General features: G+C 40.2%; 1 long non-coding RNA gene across 1 annotated transcript; it reads right to left on the bottom strand.

The window, feature by feature from the left end:
- Positions 1-880: 880 nt before the first annotated feature.
- LOC111814271 lies at positions 881-7,716 on the bottom strand. Its single transcript, XR_002819295.1, has 3 exons — positions 7,492-7,716; positions 6,052-6,136; positions 881-1,044 (listed from the first exon to the last, which is right to left on the bottom strand). It is a non-coding gene; the product is annotated as an uncharacterized LOC111814271 (long non-coding RNA).
- Between the last annotated feature and the right edge of the window lie 3,298 nt (positions 7,717-11,014).

The raw sequence follows: 11,014 nt of genomic DNA, 5'->3' as shown, positions 1-11,014 counted from the left end.
TTCTCTGAAAGAAAACCTCTTCAGCAGGAACTAAAAATATTTATCAACAGTTTTAATGGCCTAAAGGCTTTAACTCAAAATTTTAGGATTAAAAAAGCTAAGAAATACACATTCATGTTATAGATGTGTTCAGAGTCTATACACAGGTATGTGATGGGACTACTTCATTTGTGAGCTTGTTAACATTTAGATAATGGCTGTAGTGGATTTCTAATTTTTATTTATTTATTTATTTATTTTAACATTTATTTATTATGTGTGTGGCCAGCTCAGCCCACCAGGGGGCGGGACTGGCTGGCATGTGGTGCTGGGGTTTGAACCGCGGTCCCTATGCTTTGTCAAGCTTGTTCCAAGTAGGTGCTTTAGACCACTGAGCCATCTCTCCAGCCCCGTGGATTTCTAATTGGTGGTCAACTTGTTACACCCAGCTGAACTACAATGGTGCTGGACGTGGGAAACCCACCCAAGGATTGTTGCCAACAGCATATGAGGCAGAACTGGAGAAGCTGTGGGGAGGCTGTGAGGGAAACTGTTCAGAGAATTGTTGGAAGCTGCTGGTTCTCTTGGACTATTCTGCTAGAGGACCTTGTCACGCTGGCTTTCCTGATGAACTAGGTTGTTCTCATTGCTGGAGGAGCTCAGAACCTTGTTGTCACTGGGACTGGCTACAGTTCACTTTGGGGGAGCTCTGGTCTCATCCTGAGCATCACTTCCTGGCCCTGGAGGAGAAGATGGTGCACAGCTCAGCCTTGTGGAGAAGCTTGTCACACTGGCTTTCCTGATGAGAACTCAGCTTTCCTCATTGCTGGAGCTCAGGACCTCACTGTTGCCGAGGATGCTGTGGTACCTTTGGGGGAGTCCTGGTTCTTACCTTGAACATTGCTTCCTGGCTCCAATGCAGATCCCTCAGCCTGCTAGCACAGATCCTTCATCCCAATGATATAGAATTTCTATCTTCCACCACTGACCATTGGGCCCTTCCAGTGCACATCCATGAAGCAGTCCTCATGAGCCCATCTGCTGGCTCTACACCCTCAGCTGGACCTGTGGGAGGCATTGTTATGAGTTCTAGGTTTTCAGCCAGACCCATGCAGAACATTAGGATCCAGACACTCAGCAGGATCTTTAGCCTTTAGTGTGTGGACAGATTTCCAGCACTCTCTGTACATGATTCCTTCGGTGATTTTAAAATAATCTTTAAAAATGTGTCCTGTACTATATTGTTCACCTTGCAGAAACCCCAAACCATGACAATGGCTTACTATTTTAAAGCATTTTCAAGGCCAGGGAGATGCTTAGTGGAATAAGCGCTTCCCTGGCAAGCACAAGGGCCTGAATTCAATCCCTGGTTCCGCCACAAAAAAAATAAATAAATAAATAAATAAATAAATAAATAAATAAAGCATTTTCTTAACACTCTCTCCCTGCTGATGCTGATATCCACAGCTTCAGTTTTCATCCTTACAATTACTTTTAAATGTCTGTAATTATCCTGCACTTCAATATACTGCCACTCCCTGCTGTTTCTGTGTTCCCAACATTTCATCCATCATTCCCTGAGTTAGTTTGCCCCTTGTCCTCATTTTGCAGGATTACTGTATATCCTCACTGTCTAAAAATCACACTATCCCATAGTTATAAAATAAGCAAACATCCTTTTCTTAGTGCAGAAATTATAATAGCTCCAATCCTGATGGACTTCTAGAAATCAATCTTGACCAACTTATGAGAGATGTCAGGTTCTCCCATGTGGTGTCTGGAGCAGGTGCCCAGGATTCTCATCCCACTGAGCTCTGGGGCTGTCTGAGCTCACACTCACTGATCAGGCAGATGTGGGCTTCTGCAAATGACTACTCTTACCAGCACCCTCAGCGTAAGGAGCACTTAGCACGCTCTCTCCTTTGCATCTCTGAGAAACCATGGACACAACCTTTTCTGACTTCTCTGCAGAAGAACTGAATCCAGACTGTAACACTGACAAAAATTCACAGGAGGTTAGAAATTCAAGTATAGCAAAGTGCTTGCAACCTGTCCAGGACAGACCCACAGGGATCTCATTCCCAGACAACTCCTGCCTGGCCAGAGGAGGCTTCTCTTCTGGAAATGAGCCAGGAATCTTCATCCTTTGGAGTTTAATCGAAACTGACCCTGGCAGAAGAAACTCCTTAACCAGTCTGTGACCTTCCCGTTTTCATTCTTGGTATAATTAACAGAGGAATTTAAGTTATTTGCAAACAGAAGGCTCATGTCAGCCCAAGTGGTCCTCATGATCCATCTCTTCTCTATTTCTCCAGTCCCATCACTTCTACGTTTCCTCACTCACATTCCATGCTTACATCTAGACATTCAGGATTACTACAAATCCCTGAAAATAGATTATCTCATGCCTCTGCCATTACTGTTGTCTAGATCAGAAATTCTTTTCACTTCTTCACCAGTAACCTGTATCTTACTCATTGTCTAAACATAATTCTGTTGTCATTACTTTCAGAAACCCTTTAGTTGCCTAATCTCTATGCCTGGGCTAGGAATACTTTCCCTCTGATCTGTAGCACACTGTCTTTATTCTTGGTACAGTATACTTCTTTTTCACATGATACTGGAATTGTCTCTTCCATGACCTTAGTAATGTTCAAAGGAAATGTTGTTAATCTCCATATTCCCAAATGCCACTTTAAGATGGGCAATATGTGAAGACTTCCACAAAGGTGAATGAACATTGGTTCAGTTTTCCATTGGTTCCTCTTAACAATCCTACAAAGCCAATATTATTTCTAACAGTACTAGGAGAAACAGGGAATTCATTTAATGTAAGATTAAAGTTGCTGGGTATGGTGGCACATGCCTTTAATCTCACCACTCAGGAGGGTGAAGCAGGATTAAGTTCAAGGCTAACCTGGGCTACACAGTGAGTCCAGGTCAGCCTGAAGCACATACATAGCGAGATCATGTCTTTAAAAAAAGAAACAAAACAAAACACGATTAAGGTTGAAACAACCATGAAAATTATATTTACATAACAGAATATAAAATTTACAAATCATAGAAATAACAAAAGGAGAGATGAGAAGATGGTTAAGGAAGTAAAACAAGAAAGGGGAACAAAAAGGTGGCAGGTATGTAAGATGTTTATTTTCTGTTTTATAGCCAAACTTATAATGTAAGACTTTAAAGCTGATAAATTAAGTAATAAATGTACAACCACATTTCAAGATGAAGCAAATAGAAAAGTAATTCAATGAATTAAGTTCAGGTTTTAAAGGGTAGAGTATGGAAAATGGAAAGAGAGAGCAATGGTTTCCAGGTGTCACGCAAAGATCCTGTATCAGGACTTAATCTCCAAGGCACTAGGCTGGGAATGGAGCCTAGTGGAAGGTGGTCAGGCCCTGAGGGCTTCTCATGAATGGATTCATTTTGATATGCACAGCAAGTTTGTTATCAAAGCAGTGGGCCTTTTCTTCCTCTTTCCCTTATGCATTCTTTGGCCCTGTGATATTTTCTCCCATGTTAAGACACAGAGAAGGGACATAAAGAAACAGAAGAAGGGACATAGAAAACACAGAAGGAACAACTATTATATCAGTGACTTTACCTATGAGAACAAAATGATTTTCAGAAGAATTATCAAACAAAAGCTATCTATTACACATAAGAGATATTGTACTCTTAATTCAAAGCACCTAGAATGGTTGAAGAATGGTTAAAAAGAAGCAAGTCATGAAGTGAAATAAACACACAATGAGAAAAATACTACAAAATGTTAATAAAAAACCAAAGACAAACTAAATTAAAAAATAGGCAAGAAGCTTGACTAAATTCTTTACCAAAGAGACTGTTTTCATAAACATATGAAAATGGTCTACCTTAGTATTAATCAGCAAAATACAAATTAAATGCATTCAAAAAACCTATCAGAATAGTTATATATTATAAAGACCAAAAATACCAACTTTTGGCAAAGATATGGAGATTCAGGAACTCTCATAAACTGCTGGAGGGGATGGAAAAACAGTTTGGCCTCTTTGTCTTAAAGTTAAAAAGTGTGTTTTCTTTAATGCAATAATTCAATTTCTAGATTATGCATTAGAAACGTACACATGTACCAGGAGGTATTTATAAGAATATTCATTGGCCAAAGCTCCAAATTATCAAATGTTCATCTAGAGTAATAGACTTGTATATATTTGTACAACATAAAACAATACAACAATACAAATAAGTGAACAGTACTATGTACGATGACAAATGAATCTCCTAAACATAATGCAGCACTAGGGAGAAAAAGACTACCCATTGTATAATTCCATATTTATCAACTTTAAAAAAAAGCAGAGACTTCACTAAAAGTAGGTTTTGGTGGTAAAATAATAAAAAGGAAGTTACTGCATCTTCCCATAAATGCAAGAAGCAGCACTTAGGAGAGAGGAGACTGTGGCTGGGGGCAGGCATGTGGGTAGGGCCTCTTGAGCTTTATCAACATTCTGCTTCTTGTCCTGGATGGGTGGTTACACAGGGTCCTAATGGAGTAGTTCAGAAAACTGCACTTTTATGCTTTTATGGGATTTTCTAATGTATTTCATTTAACAATAAAAACTTAAAAAGTAAAAAACAACAGCTTCTGAAAATTTCCCGAGTTTTTAAACTAAGCTTTGAAAGATATTCAGGAATTATTAATATAAGAATGTCTTTATTTTAAAAGACCTTTTGAAAAGTGAAGTACAGAAGAGGCTACAATGATCAACAAAATCCATTGAACATATCTGTGCAGGGAAACTATCAACCTCACTCAGAAAATTCACCCCTCCTAAAGGGTAGCAGTCTTTTTTTTCTCAATGTTATTATACCTTTGCTTTGAAATAATCTATACTTCATTCACTCAAACTTTTTTACTTCTCTTTTTCTTTCCTTTTTTTTTTTTTTTTTTTTTTAAACAGGCTTTCGCTATGCTGTAGTCCTGGCCTTGAACTCACTTTGTAGCCCAGGCTGCTCTAGAACTCATAACAAACCACCTACCTCAGCCTCTGAGTGCTGGGATTACAGATGTGTGCCACCACATCCAGCTCATTTTCTTATTTTCCTTCTTTTCTTTCTTTCTGTAGTACTTAGGATTGAACTCAAGGCTTTTAGCATGAGTGGGCAAGAAGGCACTCTATAACTGAATTATATCCTTACCCTGAGGTGTTTAAATTTTAAACAACAAATCCATCAATCATGAAAAGAACATATTCTAAGGTAATAAAAGATCCACTGAATCTGATAGTATTATTTCAGGGTTTAAAACATAATTCTTTAAAACTTTTAATATTCATTTGATATTTGCTCTTTTTTTATGTTTGCTTTTTTTATTTTAGGGAAGGGTCTACAGGGTGTTCAGGGTCTCACTATTAGATCAGACTCATAGTGATCCACCTGTTTACAGTCTCCCAAGAGCTGGGATTACAGAACGACACCATACCCAGTCTCAACTGCAGTCTCACCATGCCCTGGGGATGGGATCAAACCCCAGCCCCTGCACCTGCTTGCAGGTGCTTTAATCCACTGTGCTATTTGACCGGTCCTTATATTTGCTATTTCTAAAACAAAATAGAAAAAGCATAGACAGCAAGTAAAGAAAAATAGTAATATAATATTACATACTATTAAAATAAGTCAGTTATCCTTCACCAGGACAATTTTCTCAGGGAACACTTGGCAATGTCTAGAGATAGTTTTGATTGGCCCAAAAAGGTGTGGGAAGGGTAGTAATGGTATCTAGTGGTAAAGGCCAAGGGTGCTGTTAAATGTACTATAATGCATAGGAAAGCTAATTAAAGAAGAGTTATTCAATGACACTTATTAAAGCACTGTAAAAAAGGCTTTATTTAAGACCATTGTTCTAAGTATGACTACTACAGCTTATAGTAGGGCAGAAGAGATTGGGGCAGGTTCAACTCTAAAGGCAGCATGAGCAAATAGGAATTTATGGCAAGATACATTATAGGGAGCAACAGATGGAAAACTACTAAGAGGAATTATCAAGAGTAAAGGGGAATTGTGCATGTTATTGCTCACCAGTAATCCCAGCATTGGAGAGGCTGAGGCACTAGGATGGTTGCCAGTTCAAGGCAAGTCTGGGCCAGCCTCAGCTGCACACAAACTGTCTCAAAAAGACAAAAATGATTTGAAAATTTAGAAATGTAAAGGCAATTCTGGCTAAAAACAACCTATAATACAACGTGTTAACCACATTCACAGGTGTTTTACCAGGATATTATGGGTACAAAGCAAATGAACCCTATCCCTTCTTTTTGTATATTACTAGTGTTCTGTAACAGTATGCTTGTCATCATTAGATCTTTTTTGGTTGAGCAATAAAACAGGTTGATAAAACATCTTTCTAATCATAAACAGCAAAAAGTTATGCGTATGTATGCAGAAGATGCCTGAAGTAAATTGCCATGCTGAGAATAACTAAAAGAAATTCAGGAATAAGGTGTGTACAAAATCTCTCTTGAGGCAGGAAAGTAAATGAAGTTGAGTCAGCCACCACCCAGTTACCGTCAGATGTCAGACGGTTCTCAAATACCCAGTAAGCATCTAAAAAGGAGAAACGGGAGACTAAAGGCTCTTGAGTAGAAGAGAAGGAATTAACACCAACAATTTATAGGTTAGATTGGCTTTCAATTCTTACAAGTATTTTTACTTAATAATCGCAGCTGTTTACTAGTACTGTATGGCTGTAAACATGTTCCAGAGGTAACGAGTTGAGATAGCTATTAAGGCCGGCCCCGCCTCTTGGTGCGCTGAGCCAGCCCCTGAGACCCGTGTGGTGGGGTACACCTGTAATCCCAGTAATCGGGAGGCTGAAACAAGAGGATCCCTATGAATCGAAGCTGCATAGTGAGACCCTGTACCAAATACATTTCTTAAAAAATGCTGCCGAACGTCCAGTGTTTTGAAAAGACAGATGAGAGTTGAAATGAATACACAAAGTTGTGGAGAGACGAGTGGAAGTAAATGTTAAGTAGATTCCCTCTATTTGCTTTTTCAAATACTCCTTCCAGCTTCGGACCTCAAATTCGGTATCCCTTAATCCTGGAACACTAGTTGACTCTACCCACATTATATTTTGAATCTCAGTCGGAGTATTATTTCCTCAGGAAAGCCTTTTTCTTCTTCCCCTCTCAAGGGTCTCCCTGCTATAAACACGCATCGTTCTAATAAGCAATGCGTTGTCATTAGTCTGTCTCCTCTTTCATACTCCAGCCAACTTCTCACGTTCAAATACACCTTAACTCGGCGACCCCAGTTCTGCTGATCAAGGAGCGGGCCTTCGTCTCAGCCCCCTTATAGCCTGCCGCGGGTAGCGACTCAGTTCACGGGCTTGGGGTAATGATCTACCCAAGGATTACTGGTAGATTCCCGCTCATCAACTAATAGGGGTGGGGAGCGCGTCAAGGGGTTTCCGAACTCCGACAGCGACATTCTACAAAACTGAGGCAGGTGAGCGACCCGCCCGAGGCTGGCGCCGCCCGACGGCGTCTTTCTTGGCTGGCTTTCTCCGGGCTCCCGGGGAGGCTCGCTCCAGGCCGGGGACCTCCGTCGCCGGCCGCCCTAGGTAAAGCTCCTTTCCGAGGCCGAAGGAAGCTCCAGGCTGGAGGAAGCGCTCGCAGCCGCCCTCCGCCCGCAGCTGCTCAGCCAGCCGGTAGCCCAAGGGCACGTGTGCGGAGCGTGCCCCTGCGGACCCCACCGAGAGCGCACCCGGGGGCAGAGAGGCGGCTCCCGACGCCGACTCCTGCGGCCGCTCTAGGACGCCGGAGGGGGGGGGGCTCTTCTCCATGGTCGGGCGGGCGGGCGGGGCCGCGAGGGGACCGGCCGGATTCGGACGGCAGCTCCAGGGTCGAGCTCCGAGTGCCCCTCGGCCTGTTTGTCCTAAATAGTCGGCCCTTTTTTGTTGTTGCGTGGCGAAAAAGAAAATACACAACCACTTCCGAGTTTGTCTAGTTTTATTTTGAGGTGATTTGTTGTGTTTCCTCAGTTTTCACTGGGAGGTGGCCGCCCGTGAAAGCCCTTCGGGCTCCTAAGCTTTCGGGGCGCAGTGTGGCCTCGCCTCCCCCTTTTCTCTAGGCGGACCTAGCAGGCTTTCCAAGGGCTGGATCTCGGCTCTACACTCGCAGGACATCCAGCTCGACAGATGCGTTTAGAAACGAAGGATTACGCAGTTTTTAAGAAAAAGGAAAGGGGATCGCAACATTAGTGCTGAAAGCATCCAAGATGACCCGGGTCTTTAGGGCCCGAGGTGCCGAGGCCGGCGCGGCTCATTCCCCTGGGAGCCTGAGTTACTCTGTACGAGGCCCATGGGAATGGAAGGGGAATGACTGATCGGTGGATCTAAATGTCATCTGAAAAAGAGCCTGTAATGACTAGGTTTACTTAGGTGACATTCAGTAATTCTTAAATGTTCTGCAATTAAACGTTTGTACATTATGAAGGCAATTTGGAGGTGTATAGCAAGGTGACTCTTACACTTACTTTCTTCATGATCTTTTGACAGTTCTTCTGGTCTTCAAACAGAAGCTTAATTTCATTTATTTGCATATGAGTACTTCCATAAACACCGCTACCAAAATCAAATGTTTCCTTGTGTTTAGATAGGTATAAGTAGAAACATTCTTCCATGAGTCCACCGAGAGGTATGGGCGATTTAACTCAACAAAACAAAAAGAAAAGTTATTGGTCCTGACCAGTTAAGAAGCTGAGGAATTCAGTTTCAGTTGGAATGTCTTAGAGCTATTTCTGAATACTTCTTAATGAGCTTATTATATTATCCGTTTTAGGAATCTGCCTTGGCGATCTTTTATTCTTAGTGGCTCCCTCTAATAACGTCCTCATTTTATTGCTGTGTGCATAATGATGTGCTTTAGTATATCCAAGAGAATTTTTGATGTAGGAATATGCAATGACTCAAGTTTCACTCTAGGAGCTTGAGAAAGGGATAATGAGGTGCTCTTTTTACATTTATGCTCCCCTTCCAGGCGTATAATTTCATTTAAAAGTTGATATTGTTCTTTTAAATTTTCTATTCTATAATGAAATGCAAAGCAATGATTGTTCCCCTAAGAACGGTAAGGACTTTGCAGCAAACTCAGAGTATCATTTGGGAATTTTAGCACAATATGCTTGAAAGCCAGATAAAAAGAAATGTTCTGAATTAAAATATGTAGATGAAAATCTATAATCTGACACTAAATCATTTGAGTGGGTGGCAGAGAAATTGCAGGAAAATGTGAAGAACTGGTTGCCTACAATTTGTATTAGTGACCTCAAACCCAGCTCAACACTGTAGCAAGTTATTGAGGCTACAAAGACAGAAGGAAAAATGTGTTTGAGAATGAGAAGCTCAAGAAAAATAAAACATTAAAAATAATGATGATAATAATAGTAACAGTTGTGGAATATGCCATACCCCGCAATTTCACAATTTTTGTTACACAATTTTTGTCATTTAACCCTCACAATGACCTTGTGAAATTGGTGCTATTATTACCTTCTTTTTTTATAAATGAGATAATGAAACCATAAGTAATTTCCCCAAGGTTATATAGCCGGGAAGTTGTGGAACAAGTTCTCAAACTCATATTTGCCAGACATTTAGAGCTTTTATAATGAGACTTTTATATCAGCTATGTTATTCTTTAAATCATTTGATCTCTCCCTGCAACTTTGTAATTTTGCATAGATAATGGTCATTCTTCCCTCCTTTAAAATCCCTCTTCTTGGGGCCGGGGAGATGGCTCAGTGGAATAAGTACTTCCCTGGCAATTGCAAGGGCCTGAGTTCAATCCCTGGTTCTGAAAAAAAAAAAAAAAAAAAAACTCTCTCTTCTGGGAGAAAGGAAAGAAGTGACAAGAAAAAAGAGAATAGAAAAAAAAGCATGGAAATGGTTTCTATAAATAAGCAAGAGAAGAGAATTGAAGGGAATGGGAAAAGAAGCAAGCTATGTCATGTACAAATACAAATTCCTTATGATGAATATTATGTATATCTACTGAGTCATCTTCCCGGCCAATATTATGTATATCTAATGAACAAATGTAACAATTTTTTTAAAAAAAATTCCTTTTCCACTTGTGAACCAATAGACCTAACCAGCCAGGCATGATAATGGTTGAGTGTTGCAGCTCTTATATTCAACTATTCTGACTCACACGACAGTACCTACACTAACAACCTATGAACACAGAAATTACCTGCTTCCTTTTTTGCATCTATGAATAAGGATAATAGTAATGCTTATCTCACAGGGATATTATAAGACAAATGAGACAATGTGTAAAGAAGCACTTGGTGCATATCTGAGCATGAAAGCACTGGCATATATGAATTATTTTTATTAGGACTCAGTAGTACATATAACATTCTATAATGAGCAAATGGAGAGCCCCAGCCTCTTGCTACTGGCTACATGGAAAGTAGGTAAAACATTGATTCAGCTTCCTTTGGACCTGATAGTTGCCTGTGGGTTAAGAAGAGGAGATGAATTAAATGCAAACCATACCCAGTATAAGAAAAATAATTTCAGTGTATAAATACCTTTGATGATGGACTAAGAACTAATGAAGTTTTTCTAAATTTGGACAAGGACTACCATCACTAAAAGCTTAGATGGAAAAAGTTTAGACTCATGCTGCAAGCAAAAGGATCTTGGAAGAATGCCTTGTTTATTTTATATCAAATCTTGTGGATTCAAGCTCCTGTTAAGTTCTTCTGACATAGGTAATAATAACTGTCATTATTAGTGCAGTATGAGTTGACTTCCACTAGATGAACATCCAGTGTCAGAAAACAGATACATGTGGATGTAATTGGTTAGTTTATTTTAAAGGGAAGTCTCAAAAGAATTCCTTTAAACCCATTACTGGTAACTTTTTGTAGGTACTTTGAATTTTATTACAAACAAGAGTATCAGTAAAATAGTAACAATGAGTAGTATTCTCTTCATTTATAGATGAGGCAATGGAAGTACACAGGTTAT

This window comes from Octodon degus, unplaced genomic scaffold (genome assembly GCF_000260255.1).
Source record: "Octodon degus isolate 3935 unplaced genomic scaffold, OctDeg1.0 scaffold00009, whole genome shotgun sequence".
Classification (NCBI taxonomy): Eukaryota; Metazoa; Chordata; class Mammalia; order Rodentia; family Octodontidae; genus Octodon; species Octodon degus.
The sequence above is the reverse complement of the archived record's forward strand: the minus strand, read 5'-3'. Positions and strand labels throughout refer to the sequence as shown.